This window comes from Triticum aestivum, chromosome 2D (assembly GCF_018294505.1).
Source record: "Triticum aestivum cultivar Chinese Spring chromosome 2D, IWGSC CS RefSeq v2.1, whole genome shotgun sequence".
NCBI lineage: Eukaryota > Viridiplantae > Streptophyta > Magnoliopsida > Poales > Poaceae > Triticum > Triticum aestivum.
Genome location: NC_057799.1, coordinates 388,979,322 through 389,006,741, shown reverse-complemented (window position 1 = coordinate 389,006,741; position 27,420 = coordinate 388,979,322).

Here is a 27,420-nt window from a genome sequence, read left to right as displayed (position 1 = left end):
AGAACGGTCTTCTATTTTACTTGTGTGTGTGTGTATGAGAGAGAGAGAGAGGAGCATCCGTAACACAACAACCATCTCTCTCGATCCGTCCGTCCCTCACACGATCGCATGTAACACATGCATCAACGCACACATTTTGACACCCTCACCCGGCCCCTGCCCACCTCAAGGCCCGCACATCGCTCTCTATCTCGCACGCACAATCTCTTCGTGAAAACCCTATTTAGCATGTAGCTTTCCGCCACATACACACACATTTCTCTCCATAGGTTTGATTTCTCTCAATATCTGACACACCCACAACACACCGCGCACACACACACCCCCTCCCCCGAGCACACAATTCATCCCCATGCAAGGTTATATGGCGACCACTCTCGCTTGTGCTTCTCTGCACCCGAGCATGCACAACACCTCAATCTTCAAAGAAGGCATCGAGGAGATCGAAGACGGTGACCACACTGCACTAGAGAATGTGGGGCCATTTGGAAGCAGGATGATGTGACGACGGCTGACTGACTCCTCCCCCCTCCCCTCTCTCTCCCGCACAAAATTACCAATCCCTCTCTCCCCCGCACAAAATTATCAATCCCTCAACCCACGAGATCCTTCCCCTCTCGTCCATGTTTTTCTAGCTCTCTCATCAAACCTGTTGTCTCTTCTCCTTCCACGTGTACAGAATCCCGATGCACACGCATCTCGCGTATATTACATGTCTCCATCTTTCTGACAGACCTAACTTCTTCCTCTCTCTTTCTCTCTCTGTCTCGATAGGTTTGTCTCCTACTCTCTCGTCCACATACATACAATCTTTCCCGCCCTATCTGCTCCATCTTCGCAAGATCTCTCTACACGTTTCATTCACACATTGGGATGTGTTCAAAATGTTTCTTTTATAATGGATGATGTAGAGTTATGGTTGGTTTTGTTGCATCCTACAAAGTAATAACTATGAAATGCATTTAGATTCTCATTTGACTGGGATTATGTGATTTTGAGCATATTGTGAAGTACTATAGACCTCGTATACATCTTGGAATTCAACAATGATTGTAACTATTGAATTGTATAGACCATTACATTCGAAGTCAGTAGCCTATATATTTATTTCATAATTACAACAAATGATTAATTCAGTACAAACTAAGAAAACAAATGTGTACTCCCTCCGTTTTTATTTAAGTCCGCATATTAGCATTGGTCAAAGTCAAGTTTTGTAAACTCTCAGAAAGTTTATAACAAAAAATATTGACATATACAATACAGTAACAAATAAATACCATTAGATTCATTATTGAATGTACTTTCACATCATAAATATTTTTTATGGTAAATGTTTATATTTTTCTATAAACCTGGTCAAACTTTAGGAAGTTTGACTTCGGTCAAACCTAATATGCAAAGTTAATAAAAATGGAGAGAGTACTGGTAGTTACTAGTACTACTCGCTAGTTGCTTAGCCCAATCACCCAGCACGCCACACGGGGAGTTCAGTGTCACAAAATTTTGAGGTCGGCGGGAAAATCTCCCGCGACCCTGATTCGAGCAGTGCGAAGTTACCATCATAGCCTTCGGAACAGGCCTACGGATGACGCTTGGTAGGGGGCTGTTTTCGTAACTTCAGGTTCACCCTGCCCAGCCAACCCCACTCCCGCACCCAGAGTAGTACTCCCCATTTTCTGTACCCACCTCAAAATAGACTTCTCCACGGCAACGCAGCCTTCGTGCTCCTCCCCTTCTACATCGGCGCACTCGTCCACCGCAACACATCTGCCTCATCGACGACCTCGTACGCCGCACTGGAGACGGTCCACCGTCGTCGTCGTACACGGAGCCTCTTCCCCGGCACCGTCATCCACGGTCTTGGATCTGCTTCCCGGAAGCCGACGCCAAGCGCAGAAGCACCACCGTCGTGGACAATGAACTGACTCCCGTTGCCGACCATGATGCACAGAGGCCGCCGCGACCATCGTTCTCCTCCTCGATTGGTAATGTGTGTATTGAATCACTTAGCAGTACATGTGCAGTTCCAATTTTGTTCATACCTACCCTTCAAATTTCCTGGTTGCTATTGTTCCCATAAAAGTAATTAGTTATAGCCTCCATTGTCCAATAGAATATCAACTTGTAATTGTGCGTCGCTCCTGTATCGCGCTGTGCTTGGGTAGGTTCTTCATCTGCAACCAGTAGTGTGGCAAATGATGAAAAGTTTTTTAGAACTAGCAAGATGCCCATGCGTTGCACGCATCAAGATGCATATGAGTAGTTTATCTTGTGGGAGAAATGGATGAACGAGGGAAGGCCTTATTTGCAAATCTGGAGAGGGGTGTGGGTATCTTTCTGCAAAATTGCCATAGTTTCCTTCCTATCCGTCGGATATAAATCGGACGGCCTATATTGCAGGATGGCAGGCACACCATCATCACCAACTCTGTTTTTCATAAAAAAAGAGTAGAGAGTAGAGAAGTAGAGATAAATATTAAATATAAGATAAATATAACAGTAGAGAAGAGAGTAGAGATAGCAGGATGTCGGGAAAGGATCGCGCGTGCGCGGGAAAAATCGGTCGGGCGCGCGGCGTCCGCACAACGCCCTCCCACCGCTCTGTGCCTTGCCACCGCTCTCTCCCTGCTCTTTATCGCCTCGCTGCCGCCTCGCCACCATGCCGCCGCCTCGCCGGGAAACTTGGGGATACCGCGGCGTCTGCGCGCGCCCCTCCGGCGACTTCTCCGCCAAGATCCGGTTCCGCGGGAAGCGCCTCGGCCTCGGCAATTTTGACACCGCCAACAAGGCCGCTTGCGCGTACGACGCGGCGGCGTGGCGCCTCCGGTGGCCTCATAGAACATTGAACTTACCCAACATGCCGACGAGGGAGCGGGCGCAGGAGCTCGCGCCTCTACTGCGGCTTATCACCGACGAGGATCGTCGCGACAACCGGAGGCGGGAGCACCGTCTCGGCATCGCCGAGATGGACGAGGAAGCCATGGCGCTGTGGCACCAACGCTTCTCGCAGGACATCATCAACGAGCGCGAGTTCTACGCGCAGAGGAGGGCGGAGAGGGAGAAGAGGAGGGCGGAGCGAGCCGCCTATCGCGAGGACAAGCGTACGCGAAAAGCGGACGCTCAATTCAACATGAGGCTAGGAGCAGCATCGCCCTAGGAATCTGACGACGATCGGTATCTTCACGCCTACATTGAGACGTCGAAGGAGGACATCACCGAGGAGGAGTCGGGCGACGAGGAGTAGTTGAACTATCTATTTTTTTATCTATCTATGCTATATCTATGCTGAGAACTATCCTCTACTCTCTAGTCTCTACCCTCTATCTCTACTTCTCGATCTCAACACTATAAACACTTTTTTAAAGCGCCGCGCATTGCGCTTCTGTTGGAGATGCTCTAACATTGCAGACGAGTGCTTTAATGTTGCCCACAAGATGCGTGAGTATTACTAGTAGTATATTTTTCTTGCCATGTTGAGATTTTAAAACCACGAGTGCGAACATGCAGAGGAGCAATGAAGACCAAACACGGGATATTGGGGACATCTTCAAGGAGCGTGTCAAGTTAAAGAGGAGTTGCACCGAACTTGTAAAACGAGCTTTGGTAAGTAACACCCTTTCAATTACTTTCGTTTAGCCTCGTGTTCTTCGATGTGAATATGTTGTAGTTTCTGTTTCTCTTAGCCTCGTGTTCTTCGATGCGTAATAAGAAGAGTCTTAATCATCCTAATGCTTTCATTTTTAGCTTGATGTAGGAAGTGGGTGTTCTCACCTTGTAGTCTGTTTTTATATTTTTCCTTTTGAATTCACTTCTGCGAGTCCTGTTTATCTGGCTTCTACTAAATCGATCTGGGTTGCTCAGAGTATTGATATAAAAATAAGTAACTTCATGTCAGGATGCAGTTCCTACGAGGGTTAGTATGGTCAACCTCAAGATCATGTTTCCAGAATGAGGCTGGATTACACACAAGGTGCCAGTTCCCTAATGATGATGGATTAAACCCAAGGTGCAAATTCCCAGATGATGCTGGATTACACACAAGCCAGGTGGAGTCGCCAGCTGTTCGTGTCCTCGTGGCTCTAGTAAAGGCTGAAAGAAAGCGTGCAGCAACCCTTGAGAATGTAGCTAAGTCCCTGAAGAAGCGAAAAGAGCAATCAGATGCTCTCTTCACCCAAGCCAAAGAAGAGATGGAAGAAGCCAGAAATAAGCTAGCAGAGGTACAGCAGGCTAGGCGTCTCCTGCTATCTAAAAATATTGTCAATACATAATTTCCTTCATAATAGCTAGGTTCAAATGTTTATCCAATCAGCATGCCTGTTGTGATGTCCGTGCATCTACTGATGTGGCACAAAATATATTTTTTTCGGGTCATGTAATAACAGCAATTACTTTCCAAACAATAAGAGACGAAGCATTGGACATGGTATAGTTCACGCGCAAGCCCGACATTCCAAGTTCAACTTCCACATAAAACTCATGTAATATCTGCACATTCATAGATAATGTCCACAACCATGATTCACTTCAAAGCCAAAAAAATGTGAGGAGAATAAAGAAAAACCTCTAGTTCCTGCTACCACTGCGAGCACAACAAGTCAAGACCATGCGTAATTAATTATATTTTGGTCATTTTTTGTGTTCTAAAATGCCGGCCGGCTCGCGGAAGGACGTGTTGCCGGCGCATGCGCGGATTCAATGGAGGCAGGCAGGGCAGCCTGAAGCCGGTTGCATGCGGCGAGGAGGCGTGTTCAACCGGCCTGCAGCGAGTGGGGCCCTCTTGGCCGGCGGGCCGGTTCAATGCCTGCGCTATGAGAGGTCACGTCCGTGTTAGAGCAATCACTCCCTCCAGTCCTTTTTTGTTTGGGTATAACAAAATTCCGTTTTCCATTCACATTTTACAGGTAAAATTCGTGGACAAACTTTGACCCAAACTACGATGGGGACTAGTAAACTAGAACGGAGGTAGTAGTTTTTTTTATCAAAGAAGGGTTTCCCCCTTCTGATTTTCATTACTAAAAACCAACATCTAAACCATAGTATTTGCCCTAGAACTACCAGGTTCAACATCTCGCAACATAAACCCATACAACCATACGCCAAGGAGGTAGTAGTTATGAATTCCATTTTCGCTCCATACCAATCGTTCTAAAAACTACTTAGTACTTATAACGCGCCATTGAATATCGGAACTCTTACCCACTAAAAAATGATATTTTAAACGTGGCTACTCGATCTGTGGCAACTGGCGCGCCACCGCCTCCAGGTCGTTCACCTGTGGTCCCGACCATCAACTCCTACGGATCAAATTATCACGCGAGCTGACTATTCCTACAAAGGTGCGCTCCACCACGTAGCCGGTACCCACGCATGCAGCAATCGTGCACCTAGGGTTTTAGGGTTTATTTGTTAACGGTGCCTTTACGTAACTCTCATGTGTGCGAGACAGCGAGAGACCGACTGCGTGCGTGCGCCTCTTCTCTTCGTATATGTACTCCACCGTTTGTCTGGTGTCCAAAAAATTATACAGTGGTAATAACTACTCCCTCCGTTCCATAATGTAGTGCCTATGGATTTTTTGAAAAGTCAAACCTCACAAACTTTGACCAAGTTTGTGGAGAAAAATATTTACATCTCGAAACATATATCACTAGATTCATCATATGATGTAGTTTCGCATTATATATTTTTGCTATTGTAGATATAAATATTTTTTTCTACAAACTTGGTCAAATTTGCAAAGTTTGACTTCTTAAAAAATCTATAGGTATTACATTGTGGAACGATGCGTTGCCACACGAACAAAGTTGATTAATACATATTCACCGATTTGATAGAAAAAAGAGTCTAGTTTTGAAATACGTATTTTGTTTCACTCAAAATATATTCCTTTGGCGGTTTTGATGAGATAAGGGAGGAATGTTGTTGGTTTCAAGATTCGAGAAGTGGTATATGTCTAATTTCTACTCTTACTAGCAAGATGCCCGTGCGTTGCACGGAACATCAAGATCTTGTGAGAGAAAAAGGATGAACGAGGGAAGGCCTTATCTGCAAATGTGGAGAGGAGTGCGGGTAAATTGCCATAGTTTCCTTCCTATCCATTAGATATAGATCGGATGACCTATATTGCAGGATGGTAGGCACACCATCATCACCGACTATGCTTTTTATAAGAGTAGAGATAAAAACAGAGTTGGTGATGATGGTGTGCCTGCTATCCTGCAATATAGGTCGTCCGATTTATATCTGGCGGATAGGAAGGAAACTATGGCAATTTTGCAAAAAGATACCCACACCCCTCTCCACATTTGCAAATAAGGTCTTCCCTCGTTCATCCTTTTCTCCCACAAGATAAACTACTCATACAAATGCATCTTGATGTTCCGTGCAACGCATGGGCATCTTGCTAGTTGTTGCAAAAAGCCCATGTGTGTGTGAGAGAGCGGGAGAGAGGAGGAGGACGGAGTGCATGTGTGACAAATACACAAAGAGTGTGTGTGCGAGAGGTATCAGCTTAAAATGTGGCGATAGTGCGTGTGTGCATGATCGAGAGGGTGTGTCTCAAGAAGGGAAGAAAAATCTACATAGATACAAGGAGCGCGAGAGAGACATGTATGCGATAGTGGAAGCACGAGTGTGCGGGTGTATAAACCTATCTAGAGGCTAGTCGATAAATGTTTGTGAGAGAAATACGAGTCGGGGCTGCGAAAGCGAGAGTTTTGTGTGAGAGAGAGAGAGAGACGGTAGTCGGGAAGGGGAGTGGAAGCAGGAGTTGTGTGTGTGAGAGAGAGAGAGAGAGAGATGGGGGAGTTTGTCTGATCAGTAAACAAATGAATAATGTCAGTTTTATAACTGGGATGGAGACGGAAAGGAGACTGCAACGAATGTTCTGTCTGCAGGAGAGAGTAATTTTAGTGGTATGAGTCATATCTAGAGACATATAGGGTGTGTGAGAGAACCCCATAGAGAGAAAGACAAAGTGAAAGACGAGTGAGACTGTGTGTGTGGCGGTGAAAAAGAAAGCTTAGGTACCTAGTGATACCAGAGAACGGTAGAGACGTGAGAGATAATGAAAATCGTGTACTGTATAACGATAGGGAGAGTGTGACACTTCTCAAGGGAGACGTCGAGAGACCATGTTTGCGAAGATAGGAGAAACATGAAGTGAGCGTGCGGGTGAGCTGGAGAAAAGAGAGTGATAGCTACATGAAGGAGCATGCATGCGAGAGAGATGGGTGTGAAAGGAGTCAACATAAAAGGGATTCAAATATTTGAATTCGAGATGATGATACATGTAATTCATACTTGAAACAAAATTGATCTATCAAACATGCATACTCATATGAATTCACGCGCATCTATGTTATTTAATATGTAGACATTACTGATCCATACATTTTAGTAGAACATAATTTGGTTTAAATTTTTTGAATTCAACCTTATGATTTTGAGATCATTGTATTTGTAAATCATATTATCCATATAAAGGAGCAGAATTCTTTGTTGTGCTTTTGAAAGTATATATAAAAATGATGTATATAGAATTTTATTCCAATCGAAAATGGATCCTGCCCGAACAAAAATAGAATACAAACTGGATTCGAATTGAGTTGGCACAGTAAACGTGCACTCTTGCTCTGCAAAAATTTGAATGAAGTGGGGAAAGTCGCAGTAACCGCCCGAAACCAAAATCTGCGAGATGGAAATTACTGCCTATCCCTGCCATGCAAAACCTATCGGCTCGATTTCTATAGGTTTCGATAGGGGTAGGTTTGTAATTTCACTCAAACGTGACATAACCGCCTCTCACCCGGATTCATACACGGTGGGCACCAAAACACAGTGTCTCCTCAGCCGAAATCGACTCCCTCCCCGATTCATACACGGTGGGCGCCAAAAACAAACTCTCGTCGGCAAATATTCGGTGTATGTGAGATTACCGGCCTATCCCCAACCGACTAATATTGCTGTCATGTAGGAAATTTTAAACTGGGGCTAAGTTTGTAAATTTCCTTGCATTTGAGACAAGCGCGCTCTGAAGACATGGTTCACCCCTTCCTCTCTCCCTCCATTTCCCCATTCGTACTCCGTGGGCGCCAAAACACCCTCTCCACCCCAGCCTCCTCCGTCTGCCACCCCATCCACCGCCGTCCTCCTCCACCATGTCGGAGCTGATACCCCGACGCCATCGGCCATTACAAGAGATCGACCTCTCTCATTCACGGCTTCGGACAGGGATCCTTGCATCCCGTCCTCTCGCTTCATCCCCGCCGTCGTCCACCTTGCCGGCGCCGCTCCCATGACTGTCTCGTCCACCGCGCCCTGCCGCCACCGTCTACCCTCCTAGATCTGCTTCCACGCCGCCCACAGCCATCGCTACCGCAGCACCGTCAAATTCTCAGCAGATGCATACACGGCGCCGCACCAGAGGCGATACTCTTTCGTATCTGCTCAACTTACTTATTGCGGCAAGAAAATAGATTGCCACTTCTTTACTCTGATTTCTTGTCCATCACTTACTTGTTAGTTGAAAGCAAACATTGGTTGCGAAGTTGCCTTTGTCCGGTTTTCACCTTCAGATCCGCCATGTCACGCTCAACACTATACTCGCAATGCTTATGGTTTTCCCCTTTTATATTCCACACTAGTTAAATGACAGTAGACTAAATTTCAAAATTGGGTCAGTCAATTTTTGAGAGCTCGCCGGAGTTCACTGGTGCGAAGGAAGGGGCTCGGGTGGGGATGGTGGTTGTGGGGGCGGTGGTGGGGCATCGCCGAACGAAGAAAACTCGACGCGGGTGGGGGCGGGGTGGGGGTGGGGTGGCGGAGGAACACATGCGGTGGGGGCCGGTGGTTCGGTCAGCGGCCCGTGTGGTGTTCTGTATGGGAAGCACATTATGTTCCTTGTCAGGAAGGGGAGCAGGGACATCTGCAGTCAACAGCTGATAGAGCTGGCCTGTACGTGATCGATAGGCTTTCAATTAGTAGCGGCAATACAACACTGTAATTTCCAGCCAGTTCCACTTTTCCGATTTATATATCCTGGTTATGGTGTACCCCTTTTATGTACACTACGATCTGCCTAGTTGTTGTGTGCTCTTGTTATCATGGTTTGGCAATAAACTCTCTATACAGTATATTATGAACCTATCATCTGCCAACTATCCTTACTTCTGGAGCCTATTTTTTTGTGTACTTGTGCCAGATTATATTAATGCATGCACCATATTACACCACACATGGGCTCTCTCATTAGAATCTAGTGATAGCACACAAGGGTTTACAGGGGCGCCCCTATATTAGAATATCCTCTGCATTACAAAGATAATCTCACTACTATTTATGTTTTCATGCTTCTCAGATATTATACGTAATCATAGTGAATATCAGAATCCGTGCATCAGAAGAATATTGTGGAACACTGCAACGACTTACAAAATTGGCACCAAGGCATTGAGTGCCATTCTGGATGCAATGAAACTCATACGCTCCCCACCTGTAGATTCTTGTTCAGAATATGATCCTAATGACTATTCTTACCTCGAGGAGTCAAAGGCAGATGGCCTATCCTGTTCACCCATCAAGGTGCTTGTTCTAATTTGGCAAGGTTTTATTGATTGCGCGTATCTTGCATAAGTTGTCTTGCATTTCTTCTACTTTGTAGCACCGCCATTTGCTTAGTTTACTCATCATATATGTCAAGATGCCATGCCCATCCATTATCAATACATATTCCATATGTCATCATACCATGTTTTTCCACTCAAATGTTGTTCTTGTGCATCAGACATCAGAAAGGAAGAGGGTGATTGCCGAACCTGAAGGAGCACCAACAAAGTCCTTGAAAAACATGGTGGTGCCGGAGAAATCAGATAGCACCCCACTTATATTGGCTCTACAACCAGTGACACAAAACGTAGGACCGACTCTAGCAGACTGTACCCATACTTCATTGGCCACACCACTAGCCCCACCACACAGGACCTGCACTCCAGCAAAAGGTATGCCGATTTCAGTTGCCATAGCACCAGCCGTACCACAGAAAAATCCCACTCCAGCAAAAAGTACAGCAAGTCCACCAGCCGAAGACCTATCCCAACTGCAGAGACGGCCAATTCCTGCAGATTGGAACCCCATTCAGTTATACCCAGTTTAAAAGACAATGCTTTCAATGTTGTTAGGGACTACGTGCATATATTCCCATCATGGGAAGATTATAGTGAAGACAAACACCATTTTCACATCTTCATGTCCCACTTACGTGTAAGTGCTATTATTCATGGTGATTATTTTCCTGTTTTCTGCTGATTGAACACATCAATGATTTACATTACATTGTTGTAAGTAGGTGAGGGTCAATCTGGATAGTCATGACGAGCAAAGCTTGCATGCGCTTTTCAAGGAAGCATTGCAGCGGTATCGATGTTACCTGAGGAAATCACACTTTGATGGCAAGTCTATAAACGAATTTCCGGTGAAGTCTCCTGTGCTAAATTTAGAAGACATTGAATGGAAAAACCTTGTTATGCACTGGTCTCGTTCCCAGGATGAGGTACTGTCTATGATATCACATGACAATTTGAAGTTCTACTTTTCCGCATGTGCCTTACGGATCTTTTTTGCAGGAAATCTGCTCGAAGAAGAATTCCGGTTTGAAAAGGATGACAGGAAATCACAAATATGTTGCCCGCTGCTTTGCTCTTGTTAGTACATGTTGTCCTATATCACTGTACTTGCATACATACCTAGTTCATTATGTGACAGCAGTATGCATGATAGCTTGCTTATCAATTGTTCGCTCCAAATTATCTGATCTGTATGAATGGTTACATTAGTGTAGAATATATCCAATGCCAATGAAAATTTTTAGCTCTGCATTTTTCTTGTAAGTACCTGCTTTCCTTTATCAGTGTACTTATATTGACAGCTAGTTGTACATGTACCATCACTCTGCAGCTTATTTTCCTTTGCCCTCCATTTTCTACACATCAGATCTATATTTACTCTTACCATATGGTTGGATAACATCGATGGTACTGAAGAAGTTTAGTTCTGCATTGCTCTTGGCTATACCTTTTGCCTGTATCGCTGTACTTACATTTATAGCTACTTGGTTATGTAGCATCACTCTTCATCTTATCTTAAATATTCTCCATTTTTTCTTATATTATCACATCTATATTTACTCTTAACAAAATGTAGAATAAAGGCAATGCTTATGAAGAAGATTATGTGGTAAACTTCTTGAATTCCGGCCCCCCCCCCATCAGCATGGACAAGGGCTTTATAGAGCCTGTCTTCACCAATAATGTAAGTTTGTCCTTCTCAAGCCTTCAAACTTTGTTGTGTATATTTGGTTAGGCATGACTACAACAGCTGTTTATTTTTGGTGTTTGCATCAAATTGCATGTTTAAAGTTTATTATGTAGTTCATAAACAAAAGTTTGTCCTTCTCAATTTAAGTTTTCAGTTGTACAACCAAGTTCCTTCTTCATACCATGTAAATTAAACTATACAGAGCAAGTGATCTTCTTTTGCACTGCATGTATGCTTCTGTTCTTGATCCGTAATCCAGTGGTGTGGTGAACCTACCCACTACAGCACAATGTCATATTCTGCAGTGTCTTAACTATGAACAATGCCATATCATTCTACTATTATTTAAACCGTCTCTTTATTTGCCAATCTGAAATGGGATAAATTGACAGCACACTAACCATTGATACTTATGAGTTCTTGATCTGTAATCCAGTGGTGTCGTGAAGCTGCCAACTCCTTCACAATGTCATTTCCTGCCATGTCTTGACCTGAATAATACCATATTGTGTTAATGCTATTCTAAACTGTGTCACTTTATTCGTCAGTAAGAAATGTGATGAATTGTCAGCACTCATACTTATATGTGCAAAACCTGTCATCTGTCTGCTTGTTTATCTTTCAGAGTGAGGAGGATATAAGTGTCAAACAAGCGCAGTCTCATCAGCTTGCTCAGCTGCTTGCGCTGCAGCTCCCAAGCAGGGCTAACCTTTCTTGAACTCTATTGAAGTGCTTTCAGTTTTGTATATTATTTTGTCGGCGTGTTTATTTGCACTGGTGGCGATCTTTGATGCCCAGTGTATGTAATCTGCTGTCTGCTTGTGCTTTATTATCATAGTGGCAAACTTTGATCCCCACTGGATGTAATATGCCGTAATTTCTTTATTTTATAGTCTAGGTTTTTTCTTATTCACGATGCTGTAGTTATTTTACTGTATATATATCCTGTCTTCGTAGTAAACCGGCCAAACCGTAAAATTACGGTACATAATTGGGCCATCATGCAAATCACTATGTATGATCCACATCATGGGCCCACTCATCTTGGTCCGTTAACAGGCCTAAATGTAAACTGGCCCACAAGTAGATTCGGGCCTTTAATAGGCCGAGTAAACCGCCGGCCCTATTTTCGCAAGAAAACTCAACGGGCTTTTAGGAGGATGAAAAGTAGGTTGGGCCTGAAACGTGCCGAACAGCTCACTGGCCGGCAGCAGGTCGAAATAGACCATGGCCCATGATTGTGCCAATCACATCACGGGCCGTTAACAGGCCAAAATTGTCTCGATCCTTGTTTGGCACAATCAGATTATCGGCTGTGAGCAAGCCGGATGCAAACCGAGCCGTAGTTAGGCCCAACTATATGACGGGCTTTTAACAGGCCGAAATAAATATAGGGCCGAAATGTTAAACGGGCCTTTAATAGGCCGAAACTAATATCAGGCCGAATTACTAAATGGGCCTTTAGCAAGTGGGACCAAAAGTATAGCGTCCAGTTGACGGACCGAATCTGATATGGGCCATAATTTGGCCCAAAGCCTCTTAAAGGGCCGGATCTTATCTGGGCCGTAATTTGGCCCAGAACGTGGAAGGTTTTTAACGGGCCGAATCTCATATGGGCCTTTATTAGGCCCGGAACATGGCAGGCAATTAATGGACCGGATCAAATATGGGCCGGCATTTGGCCCAAAACATGGCAGCATGTGAGTGGGCCGGCCCACTAGTGCCCTCAAAACCTTGTGGGCCTTTAGCTGGGCTGGCCCATTATGGTCGGCAAAATCTTGTGGGCCTTTAGCTGGGCCGGCCCATTATGGTCCACAAAATCTTGTGGGCCTTTAGCTAGGCCCGCCCATTATGGTCCGCAAAATCTTGTGGGCCTTTAGTTGGGCCGGCCCATTATGGTCCGCAAAATCTTGTGGGCCTTTAGTTGGGCCGGCCCATTTAGCCTATATGGGCCTCTGTTGGGCCCTGCCACGTGTCGACGTATCATAGGCATGTCTCCTCCAATGGACGGGCGACATCTGGCCCACCGAGGAGCAAACACGTGTTTCCTCCGGCCAATGAGAATTTTACACGTGGAAAATCACCATTGGTCCGGGCTGTTAATGGGTTATCGGATCCAAAACCTGACCCCATAGCTTAACGGCGAGCTATTACGGTGGATGACACGTGTCGGTCACCCTTGACGAAAGCACTTCTATGACGCGCGATTTATCGTCATGGAAGTGGACACTTCCGTGATGACAATTTTGGTAATGTCATGGAACACTTCTACGACAGCACAGCTATGACTATCTTGATTCTGTCATAAAATCATCATGGATGTACATGCATGACAGAAAACGTGACCTACTGTGACAAACACGTATCATCACGGAAGTGTATTTTTTTGTAGTGAGAGGCGATTGCATTCGCTAAGCTCAAGGCCTTTTACTCATGCATTGTCAAGAAGCTGGCTCCCCTGCAACTGAAGGAAATCCAGGCCTCATCCCTACACCCGGCTATCGGGCCATGCACGCCTAGGCGCACCACTCGAGCCACGAAGCGCACCGCGGGAACTGGATCATCCAAAGCGTCGCCTGCAGAAAATGTGCTTCTCCGGACGCTAGGACTTGCGGTAGAGGATCTCACGGTTGACGATAGAACAGTGGAAGAGCTCAAGGGGTTGTTTGACTCACCGTTACGCGAGCAGCACATCCGAGTGATTGCAGCTCTGTTCGGCAAGACCCTGCCCATTGGAGGGGCGCTTGCCCCGCAAGATTCGGTAGTTGTTAGAGCGCAGTAGTCCCCGGAGTGGGATGGAGTTGGTGGATGCTTGATCATTTATGGATCCAAGCCCATCAATCATATGCTGGAATGTGAGGGGGCTGAACAACCCAGCCAAATGAGATGCTGTGAGAGGCTTCGTGAGCACCATTAGGGCAAATGTAGCTTGTTTACAGGAGACTAAACTTGATGTAATTGATGGCTACTCAGTTATGCAATGCTTGGGGCCATCCTTTGATGGTTATGCTTATTTGCCGGCTGTTGAGACCAGGGGAGGAATCCTACTTGCTTGGGATTCTTCTGTGGTGGATGTGGACCAGCTACAGTTGGACACTGACTTTATAACAGGCATGATACATACTAAAGCAGGAGATCAATGGTGGCTAACGGTTGTTTATGCTCCGCAAGGAGATGCGCTCAAAACAGCCTTCTTGGAGCAACTAAACATGCGGAGAGAGCTCTGTCCGGGACCGTGGATGGTCCTGGGAGATTTACATAATCTTGCGAGCGTCGGAGAAAAACAATGCTAACCTAAACCGAAGTATGATGGGAAAGTTTGTGGCTTTCATGGACAACAACGAGCTCAAAGAAGTGTACATGCATGGGCGGAGATTCACTTGGTCCAATGAGCGAGACTTGCCTACAATGACCAAGATTGATAGAGTGCTAGTCTCGGTGGATTGGGAGTTGGCGAATCCGGACTGTCTTCTCCAAGCTTTATCGTCTGGTGTGTCTGACCACGCCCCGCTACACCTTCACACGACAGCCATGTTCTACCCTAAAAAGAGATTTCATTTTGAGCTATATTGGACCAAGCTGGAGGGCTTTGAGGATGTTGTGCGCGAGGCTTGGGTTTGCGATGATAGCATAGTAGATCCCTTCAAGAGGCTTGATGCATTATATAGAAACACGGCAGTTGCGTTGCAAGCATGGAGTCAAAGAAAGACAGGAAATATTAAACTGCTCATGGCTGTTGCAACTTTGGTGATCTTTCGGTTTGATCAAGCACAAGAGAGCCGCATCCTAACGGACTAGGAACTGTGGCTTAGGCGTACCCTCAAACTTTCTCTGTTGGGCCTGTCTTCCCTTCAAAGAACCATTGAGAGGCAGAGATCACGGATGAGATGGATCAGGGAGGGCGATGCAAACACAAAACTGTTCCAAGCATTTGCTAATGGAAGGAGAGCCAAAAATTTCATCCCGCACGTCAGAGTTGGAGATGCTGTGTACACGGAGCAAAGACAGAAATAAGAGGTGTTCACGGCTGCGTTTGAATCCTTGCTTGGGTCTGATCAAGCACGTGACTTCACGATTGATCTGGATTACTTGGATGTCCAACCAATTAATCTAGTTGATCTTGACGACATGTTCACGAAGCAGGAAGTCCTTGATGCTATAAATGAGTTGCACCCCGACAGAGCCCCGGGTCCTGAAGGCTTCATTGGAGCGTTCTATCAGAGAGCATGGCCTATCATCAAGAATGACATTATGGCAGCGGTGCACAAGCTTTATGTATGTGATGGAGCCGGCTTTGCGAAACTCAATCGAGCCTACATCATACTTATACCGAAGAAAAGTGATGCCGAGGAGGTGGGCGACTTCCGCCCAATCAGCTTGACGCATAGCTTTGAGAAGTTGTTCGCAAAGATGCTAACAACCAGAATAAGGAGGCAGATGAAAGCCCTAGTTAATGCCAATCAATCTGCATTTATCAAGGGGAGAGTGCTTCATGATAACTTCTTAATGGTTAGACATGTCGCAAGGAGAATTCACGCTAGAAGAGCTCCAGGTATGTTTCTTAAGCTGGATATATCGAAAGCTTTCGACAAACTATCCTAGCCATTCCTCTTCCAAGTGCTAAGGGCCAAAGGTTTTGGTCCAAGGTTCATTCGATGGCTGGAAATCTTGCTGCAATCTGCGAGCACTAAAGTGGTTGTAAACGGATGTCCTGGAAAAAGATTCTACCACAGCCGAGGATTGAGGCAGGGAGATCCTAGCTCGCCTCTTCTCTTCGTTATAGCCATGGATATTCTTACAACAGTGATTGGTAAGGCAGCTAGTGAGCTTGTACTATTATCCTTCTCGGGTGTTAAAGACACGCAACGGCTATCCATATTTGCCGATGATGTGGCCCTGTTCATTCGGCCATCCGCTTCTGACCTGGCTTGTGTGAGAGGGGCGCTCAGTATATTTGGGACTGCCTCAGGACTTCGAGTTAACTACAGGAAGACTTCTGCCATACTAATTCATGGAGATCAAGAAGACAAGGAGAGAGTGATGAGCTTCCTAAACTGCCAATCTGGGACGTTTCCATGCAAGTATCTTGGGTTGCTGCTCGCCATAAACCAGCTTACGAGGACTGATTGGCAGCCGCTGCTAGACCAGGTTAAGCATTTCATCCCAGCATGGCAGAGAGGCCTTATACAGAGACCAGGCAGACTAATCCTTGTCAAGAGCGTCATAGCAGCTAGGCCAATACACCATCTGCTCGTCCTGAACCCACCCCTCTGGGTGTTTGAAGAAATCAATACTTGGATGAGATCTTTTTTCTGGGTTGGGAAAGACAGAACTAATGGAGGGCAATGCCTGGTTGCTTGGAACACCATATGCAGACCAACGAAATTTGGAGGCCTTGGAGTCAAAAACCTGCAGTTACAAGCACTAGCTCTTCGAGTCCGCTGGGAATGGCTACGCCGTACTGACATTGAGCGGCCATGGCATGGACTGACAAATGATGTGGATGAGGAGGCGAGAGCTGTGTTTGATAGCACCGTCCAGATCTCAGCAGGGAAAGGGAACAAGGTGCTCTTCTGGACTGATCGATGGATCCAAGGTTTCGCTGCCGCGGATGTTTCACCCATGATAGTGGCAGTAGTGGATGTGCGCATCAAAAATAGAAGAACGATCCAGCAAGCAATGATTGACAATGCATGGCGCAATGACATTCGAGGTGATCTTTCTTATATGGCTCACATTCAACTTATCCACCTCCAACATGTCATTGCTACCACCCCGAGAGATCTCAATACAGAGGACGTCTTCCGATGGCCATGTGAACCATCACGCTTGTACACGGCCAGATCCACATATGAGAGGTTATGTCAGGGGCTGGTAAGATCGAGCATGGCCTCATGCATCTGGCGAAGCTGGGCGACCCTCAAGTGCAAGATCTTTGTATGGTTGGCTGTGCAATATCGCATCTGGACGTCTGATCGAAGAGCTCATCATGGGTTACAGGACGTGCCTTCGGCTTGCTATACGTGTCAACAGGATGAAGATAATGTGGATCATATCTAGGCACAATGTGTCTATGCGAGAGAAGTCTGGCATCAATGCTTCCTTATCATGCAGGTGAATGTGGAGATCCCAGACGCTCTGGATACTTTTCAGGAGTGGTGGTTGAAGACAAGGAGCAACTTCCGACAACCATACAAGCGAGGGTTGACACTTTTGTCATTGCTGCCGTCTGGTTGCTTTGGAAACAAAGAAATGCAAGAGTGTTTAACCGGGCCGAGCAAGTCAGTTCCCCCATTAGGCTAGCCCAGCAAATTCTAGATGAGATCAAAACTTGGAAACTTGCGGGAGTGGGAGTGGTAGGGTTGAGTAGATTTGTGAGAGAGTAGTTGTTAGTTTTGTTGGAGTTGGAGTCGGTGTAACCTCGTCGATGCTTGCATCGTCGTAGGTATCTTGTAAACATTCTGCTTCCTTCTATAAAAATATGGTACACTATTGGCATACTCTTGAAAAAAAACTTTTGGAAGAAAAAATAAATCATAGATCTGATACTTTTTTTCAAATTTGAGAAAAAGTTGGCAAGTTTCAGAAAAAAAACGAAATAATTTCCCCAAAACGAAAAAGCCTGTGAATTCAAAAAAGTTCAGGGATTTCGAAAAAAAGTTCCTGAATTTGAAAAGGAAAAAGTTCATTGATTTCGAAAAAAATTCTTCAATTTTGGAACACAAATCTGAAAAAAGGCCATGAATTTTGAAAAAAGTTCATCGGATTTGAAAAAAAGTTCATCAAGTTGAAAAAAATTCATTAGATTTGACAAAAAAATCATTGATTTTTAAAAGAAATTAACAAAAATATAAAAACAAGTTCATTGATTTTGAAAAAAGTGAATCAAATTTTGAAAAAAAATCATTGATTTGAAAAAAGTTCACGGATTTAAGAAAAGAAAAAAGAAACAGGAAACAGAAAAAGAAAAAAAACGTAGAAAACGTAGGGGGGACATTTCCTATACATAGAAATGTAAAAAAAGTACGTATTCACAAGTTGGTGTAGTGGTTAGTGTTGTTCACTCGCAAGGAAGAGATCGCGCGTTCAATCCCTGTCGATCGCACTTCGGCACCCTTTTCTAAGTTTGGGATCGATCTTGGGATGACTAGTTGCTTCCCTATGTTGGGAGCCACTATGCTAGACAAGAATTGCTATACACTATGTAGGGCACGGCCTACTAGAAGGAAAATGAACCGAATTTTACCCTGTTTACTTTCTTTTCCTGATTTTACTTTTTTTCTCTTTCATTTTCTTCATTTTTACTTTTTTTCTCTTCGGGTTTTTTTCCTCTTTTCTTTTGTTTTTGTTTGATTCTCTTATTTCATCCACAATTTTTTTTTGTTTTTCTTTGTTTCTGTCTTTGTTTTTCTCGGTTTTTCTTTTCTTACTCATTTTCCTTCTTTTATTCTTTGGTTTTTTGTTTCTTTCTTGGTTTTCAATGTTTTTTCATTCTTTCTGCATTTTTTTCTTTGTTTTTTTGTTTTTTTCTTTGGTTTATTTTGTTTCTTTTTCGGTTTTCAATTTTTTGGTTTTCTTTGTTCTTTTGGGTTTTATTCTATATTTTTTTTATGTCAACAAAATTTTTCTAATACATTTCTAACATTTTTAATACAAATTTAACATTTTGTAATACATGGTCAACATTTTTTCTATAAACATTTTTAAGAAACAAATACTTGTTTAACATTCTGATATACATGATAAACTTTTTTAAAATACTTGTTCAAAAAATTTCAAATACTTGTTCAACATTTTATATATATGATCAACATTTTTTTCAAATACTTGTTCAACATTTTTTATAAACATGATCAACATTTTTCAAACACTTGTTCAACATTTTTTATATACACGATCAACATTTTTCAAATGTTTTTGAAGAGTATATATATATATATATATATATATATATATATATATATATATATTAAAGGAGAATCGAACGTCGTGATGGTTCGACCTCCTACTATCCCTATCGATACATCCCTTCCCACCTCTGATTTTTTTCCCGTAGCGATGCCCTCTCCCACTTACGTTTTGTTTTGGTTCCACCCAGGTACCCACCCACGCACCCCTCCCACGATCCTCCCTACGTTCCCCATGATCTCCCCAACACAGCCTCCTCTTGGAGAGTCACTCCTGGCGCAACCAGCGACATTGCTCCCTGGCACCTCCAAACCATGGCTTCCCCTGCATCTCCTCCAGGCGATGCCGCCACTTCGCTATCGCCACCAATGCCTAACTGACGGCAGCTTTCCTCATCTTCTTCTTCTCGCGCCGCAGCCTCCGTGTTGCGATGTTGCCGCCCCACAGTCTCGACCGGTGCCGCGCTGGCCGCGGCATCCCGCGCGAATAAGAGGTTGATCGTTCTCTTCTTTGGATCCAGGTAGAGAATCGCGATGGAGGCTGCTATAGAAGTTGGATAATGGTGAGGGGCACATCCGCACATGTCAGTAGAGGAGCAGGCGCGGCGGAGAGGCACATGGTGACAGTGTAGGTGGAGGAGTAAAGGGCCGCTGGAGATGGGATCACGTCCAGTACATCGGCGTACCGGCGTGCAGTGGCGCCAGGCTGGAGGTAGCTCACGGAGATGTTCAACCTGACCAACCGCTTCACGTTCTTCCTGCACCATGGCGAGGTCGACCTCGTCTCCCGCCCAGGTATGTTATCCATCTAAGTCTACTAATTTCTCTTCTTAATCTTATTTTCTGCTGATATAAGTAATCATGTCGATTACTGCATGCAATTTATTTTTGCACACAACTAAGCTTTTCAGTAGTACAGAAGGAACACCAGGAATATAAATAGTTTCAGGAATTCCATATGTTGTAAGATGCTTTGAATAGTCATTATACTATAGCTTCACTGAATTGTATATCTGAACTTACATTTGCATAAATCAACTGCAATCTGTTACAAATTTTCTACAGTATCATATTCAGGTTGAGTTCAATTCATATTTGCCATTCGATGAGCTTTAGTCGACCGTTCTCTTTTCTCCTATATTTTGATCATCTCATAATGAAGAAAATCCCATTTTTAGTTTGCGTCGTCTTAACCAATTAGCCTCTATTCATTGTACTTGAACGCAAAATAAGTTCAAAGTAGGCTATTCATTGCCATCTGCACATATTTTCAGTTGTAATGTTTTTTGTATTTGTGCAGTGTTGGATGCTTACATACAATATGTACACTTATGTAGAAGAGAAGGGTCCCATCACTCTAGGCTGGGTACATCCTAATATTCTTATGCCACATTATCCGGTCTGGAACATGTCTTACAAGATTAAACTTCGAATTTTGCTTCAGTTTCAAATTTTGCTATATGTCCAAATTCCAAGCAGAATTTTATAGGAATTATGATAAAAACCTCTATGATATCGCCTCGGCACTAAATAACTTTTTGGCTCGGCTAAATAACATTTTCTCCTAACTCCCGCCTTTATTTGTGCAGCTGAGATCATGTGGACAAGTGACAAAACATTGATTTTTGTGGAGAGAGTCAAAGTAATCATGTTGTGAACAAGGCCTTTCTTACAGTTAACTATAAATTCTGAACATGTTGATCCTCCATTTGTGAAGAAGCCGTGGCAAAACTAGAAGTCAAAGGTTGTCCATGGATGCAAGTAACTGAACCCAACTTGGCTTTGCTTTTTACACCTCTCTATTCAGGGATAGTTCGCGTACACATCTTGATTCTTAGTTCTTGTGTTGGCAGTCGATTGTTATGTGTGTGAGTCCTAGCAGATGACGTTGGATTTGGCTCTAGCTAATGTCTTATTTTAGAAATCTCTTAGGGAGGAAAGGAGGGAGGGAGAATTTTCTTAATTTGGAAGTATAAATATTTGTTCGACACAATCGTAAGACTATAAAGATATTTTCATAATGTCTCAATGTCAAAGGTTTTCCATTGTTAGTGAATGGAATGGATACTGAAATATCATGTTTCAATTATTTTTTGTTGGTCAGCTTGAGTAATATTTTTGTATGTTCCCATTGTTATTTCATATATGCTAGCTTGCTATCCTATATAACATATTTCATATAGGGGGTCAACCTTAAAAAAGTTATAATGTTAGAGAACCATGTTAATTGAGTTGGCTTGGTATTTTCTCTGTTTCGCTCTCTCTGATCTTGCTAGGGATCAACTCAGCGCACGCACGAAACGCACGCTGGAGAAAAAACTGGGAGAGAGCCCCCAACTGTATCGTTGTAAATAAATGTGTTAGCATCTAAGAGTTCAGTGTCATTCAGTTTTGTTATGCAAAAACTGCATATATCCAGTTTGTTCTGTTTGTTTTTATAGAGAGGTCTTTCTCTCCAGAAACTTTGTGTTATCCATGTGAATTCCACTAGATATATCCGTCTTGCTCATAGTAGGACTTGTAGTATAGCCAGATCTATTCACGCGGTTAAGTATATATACTAAAGTAACTACTGATTCTTAGTTTTGTTTATTGCAGTCTTTGTGCATGCAAAAAATTAGAACAATGACTATGTTGCATGCTGGCATCCCTATGTTCTATATATGTGCTTTACCATAAGAAATAAAATGAGTAACAGGGGATGATCATGAGGAGAATGTACATTCTGTAGCTAGCCGAGGAACTAGCACAAATGGATAACAATACATCATTTGGATGAATTCTGAACTATTTAAAGATGAGGAGATTGAGTAATCACATGCCTTTTGTTACTCTATTGTTCATATTTAGAACTAGAGAGAGGGAAAGACAGAGTTGCTAGCTCATACTACATGAGACTAAAGGTCATTAGGACTTAAATTTTCTGTATAGTACCACATATGATGTCATGTAGTTTCAGTATATACATATACTTGAGATGTTTCTGGCTAAAGCTGGAGCTATGAATCTAAGCTTAGCCCTTTTTTACTGCTTTATTCCTTATTCTTTTTAGGGAACACTAATATAGCATGATCATGAATTCATAAGCTTCCCACACAATGGAGTATCCCTGGTCTTATAACTTTCTGAGCTCCATAAAGAGAAATGGCAAAGTAATAGTGTTAATAAGGCAAATTCAAAGCCAAATTCATAGGGTGATTTGTGCTTTTTATTTCTAAGCTGTGTTTTATTTACATTAAACAATTCCCAGTCCCTTCACCCCAGCCGAGGCACTGAAGGAAATATGCCCTAGAGGCAATAATAAAGTTATTATTTATTTCCTTATATCATGATAAATGTTTATTATTCATGCTAGAATTGTATTAACCGGAAACATAATACATGTGTGAATACATAGACAAACATAGTGTCACTAGTATGCCTCTACTTGACTAGCTCGTTGATCAAAGATGGTTATGTTTCCTAGCCATAGACATGAGTTGTCATTTGATTAACGGGATCACATCATTAGGAGAATGATGTGATTGACTTGACCCATTCCGTTAGCTTAGCACTTGATCGTTTAGTATGTTGCTATTGCTTTCTTCATGACTTATACATGTTCCTATGACTATGAGATTATGCAACTCCCGTTTACCAGAGGAACACTTTGTGTGCTACCAAACGTCACAACGTAACTGGGTGATTATAAAGGTGCTCTACAGGTGTCTCCGAAGGTACTTGTTGGGTTGGCGTATTTCGAGATTAGGATTTGTCACTCCGATTGTCGAATAGGTATCTCTGGGCCCTCTCGGTAATGCACATCACTTAAGCCTTGCAAGCATTGCAACTAAAGAGTTTGTTGCAAGATGATGTATTACGGAACGAGTAAAGAGACTTGCCGGTAACGAGATTGAACTAGGTATTGAGATACCGACGATCGAATCTCGGGCAAGTAACATACCGATGACAAAGGGAACAACGTATGTTGTTATGCGGTCTGACCGATAAAGATCTTCGTAGAATATGTGGGAGCCAATATGAGCATCCAGGTTCCGCTATTGGTTATTGACCGGAGACATGTCTCGGTCATGTCTACATAGTTCTCGAACCCGTAGGGTCCGCACGCTTAACGTCATGATGACAGTTATATTATGAGTTTATATATTTTGATGTACCGAAGGTTGTTCGGAGTCCCGGATGTGATCAGGACATGACGAGGAGTCTCGAAATGGTCGAGACATAAAGATTGATATATTGGACGACTATATTCGGACACCGGAAATGTTCCGGGTGATTTCGGAGAAAACCGGAGTGCCGGAGGGTTACCGGAACCCCCCCCCCCCGGGAGAAGTAATGGGCCTTATGGGCCTTAGTGGAGAGAGAGGGGCAGCCAGGAGGGGCCGCGCGCCCCCTCCCCCTCTGGTCCGAATTGGACTAGGAGAGGGGGGGCGGCGCCCCCCTTTCCTTCTCCCTCTCCCCCTTCCTTTCCCCCCTCCTCCCAGTAGGAGTAGGAAAGAGGGGAGTCCTACTCCTACTAGGAGGAGGACTCCTCCTCCTGGCGCGCCAACAAGGGCCGGCCGGCCTCCCCCTTGCTCCTTTATATACGAGGGCAGGGGGCACCCCATAGACACAACAATTGATCTATTGATCTCTTAGCCGTGTGCGGTGCCCCCCTCCACCATATTACACCTCGATAATATCGTAGCAGTGCTTAGGCGAAGCCCTGCGTCGGTAGAACATCATCATCGTCACCACGCCGTCGTGCTGACGAAACTCTCCCTCAACACTCGGCTGGATCGGAGTTCGAGGGACGTCATCGAGCTGAACATGTGCTGAACTCGGAGGTGCCGTGCGTTCGGTACTTGATCGGTCGGATCGTGAAGACGTACGACTACATCAACCGCATTGTGTTAACGCTTCCGCTTTCGGTCTACGAGGATACGTGGACAACACTCTCCCCTCTCGTTGCTATGGATCACCATGATCTTGCGTGTGCGTAGGAAATTTTTTGAAATTACTACGTTCCCCAACAGTGGCATCCGAGCCTGGTTTTATGCGTTGATGTTATGCACGAGTAGAACACAAGTGAGTTGTGGGCGATATAAGTCATACTGCTTACCAGCATGTCATACTTTGGTTCGGCGGTATTGTGAAATGAAGCGGCCCGGACCGACATTACGCGTACGCTTACACGAGACTGGTTTCACCGTTGCGAGCACTCGTTGCTTAAAGGTGACCGGCGGGTGTCTGTCTCTCTCACTTTAGTTGAACCAAGTGTGGCTACGCCCGGTCCTTGCGAAGGTTAAAACAGCACCAACTTGACAAACTATCGTTGTGGTTTTGATGCGTAGGTAAGAACGGTTCTTGCTAAGCCCGTAGCAGCCACGTAAAACTTGCAACAACGAAGTAGAGGACGTCTAACTTGTTTTTGCAGGGCATGTTGTGATGTGATATGGCCAAAGCATGATGCTAAATTTATTGTATGAGATGATCATGTTTTGTAACCGAGTTATCGGCAACTGGCAGGAGCCATATGGTTGTCGCTCTATTGTATGCAATGCAATCGCCCTGTAATGCTTTACTTTATCACTAAGCGGTAGCGATAGTCGTAGAAGCATAAGATTGGCGAGACAACAATGATGCTACGATGGAGATCAAGGTGTCGCGCCGGTGACGATGGTGATCATGACGGTGCTTCGGAGATGGAGATCACAAGCACGAGATGATGATGTCCATATCATATCACTTATATTGATTGCATGTGATGTTTATCTTTTATGCATCTAATCTTGCTTTGATTGACGGTAGCATTATAAGATGATCTCTCACTAAATTATCAAGGTATAAGTGTTCTCCCTGAGTATGCACCGTTGCGAAAGTTCTTCGTGCTGAGACACCACGTGATGATCGGGTGTGATAGGCTCTACGTTCAAATACAACGGGTGCAAAACAGTTGCACATGCGGAATACTCGGGTTAAGCTTGACGAGCCTAGCATATAACAGATATGGCCTCGGAACACGGAGACCGAAAGGTCGAGCGTGAATCATATAGTGGATATGATCAACATAGTGATGTTCACCGTTGAAACTACTCCATCTCACGTGATGATCGGACATGGTTTAGTTGATATGGATCACGTGATCACTTAGAGGATTAGAGGGATGTCTATCTAAGTGGGAGTTCTTAAGTAATATGATTAATTGAACTTAAATTTATCATGAACTTAGTCCTGATAGTATTTTGCAAATTATGTTGTAGATCAATAGCTCGCGTTGTTGCTTCCGTATGTTTATTTTGATATGTTCCTAGAGAAAAATTATGTTGAAATATGTTAGTAGCAATGATGTGGATTGGATCCATGATCTGAGGATTATCCTCATTGCTGCACAGAAGAATTATGTCCTTAATGCACCGCTAGGTGACAGACCTATTGCAGGAGCAGATGCAGACGTTATGAACGTTTGGCTAGCTCAATATGATGACTACTTGATAGTTTAGTGCACCATGCTTAACGGCTTAGAATCGGGACTTCAAAGACGTTTTGAACATCATGGACCATATGAGATGTTCCAGGAGTTGAAGTTAATATTTCAAGCAAATACCCAAGTTGTGAGATATGAAGTCTCTAACAAGTTCTATAGCTAAAAGATGGAGGAGAATAGCTCAAGCAGTGAGCATGTGCTCAGATTGTCTGGGTACTACAATCGCTTGAATCAAGTGGGAGTTAATCTTCCAGATAAAATAGTGATTGACAGAATCCTCTAGTCACCATCACCAAGTTAGTAGAACTTCGTGATGAACTATAGTATGCAAGGGATGACGAAAGTAATTCCCGAGCTCTTCGCGATGCTGAAATCGACGAAGGTAGAAATCAAGAAAGAGCATCAAGTGTTGATAGTTAACAAGACCACTAGTTTCAAGAAAAGGGCAAAGGGATAGAAGGGGAACTTCAAGAAGAACGGCAAGCAAGTTGCTGCTCAAGTGAAGAAGCCCAAGTCTGGACCTAAGCCTGAGACTAAGTGCTTCTACTGCAAAGGGACGGGTCACTGGAAGCGGAACTGCCCCAAGTATTTGGTGGATAAGAAGGATGGCAAAGTGAACAAAGGTATATTTGATATACAGATTATTGATATGTATTTTACTAGTGTTCGTAGCAACCCCTCGGTATTTGATACTGGTTCAGTTGCTAAAGAGTAGTAACTCGAAACGGGAGTTGCATAATGAACAGAAACTAGTTAAGGATGAAGTGACGATGTGTATTGGAAGTGGTTCCAAGATTGATATGATCATCATCGCACACTCCCTATACTTTCGGGATTAGTGTTGAACCTAAATAAGTGTTATTTGGTGTTTGCGTTGAGCATGAATATGATTTGATCATGTTTATTGCAATACGGTTATTCATTTAAGTTAGAGAATAATTGTTGTTCTGTTTACATGAATAAAACCTTATATGGTTACACACCCAATGAAAATGGTTCGTTGGATCTCGATTGTAGTGATACACATATTCATACTATTGAAGCCAAAAGATGCAAAGTTAATAATGATAGTGCAACTTATTTGTGGCATTGCCGTTTAGGTCATATTGGTGTAAAGCGCATGAAGAAACTCCATGCTGATGGGCTTTGGAATCACTTGATTATGAATCACTTGATGCTTGCGAACCATGCCTTATGGGCAAGATGACTAAGACTCCGTTCTCCGGAACAATGGAGCGAGCAACTGACTTATTGGAAATAATACATACTGATGTATGCGATCCGATGAGTGTTGAGGCTCGCGGTGGGTATCGTTATTTTCTGACCTTCATAGATGATTTGAGCAGATATGGGTATATCTACTTAATGAAACATAAGTCTGAAACATTTGAAAAGTTCAAAGAATTTCAGAGTGAAGTTGAAAATCATCGTAACAAGAAAATAAAATTTCTACGATCTGATCGTGGAGGAGAATATTTGAGTTATGAGTTTGGTCTTCATTTGAAACAATGCGGAATAGTTTCGCAACTCACGCCACCCGGAACACCACAGCGTAATGGTGTGTCCGAACGTCGTAATCGTACTTTACTAGATATGGTGCGATCTATGATGTCTCTTACTGATTTACCGCTATCGTTTTGGGGTTATGCTTTAGAGACGGCTGCATTCACGTTAAATAGGGCACCATCAAAATCCGTTGAGACGACGCCTTATGAACTGTGGTTTGGCAAG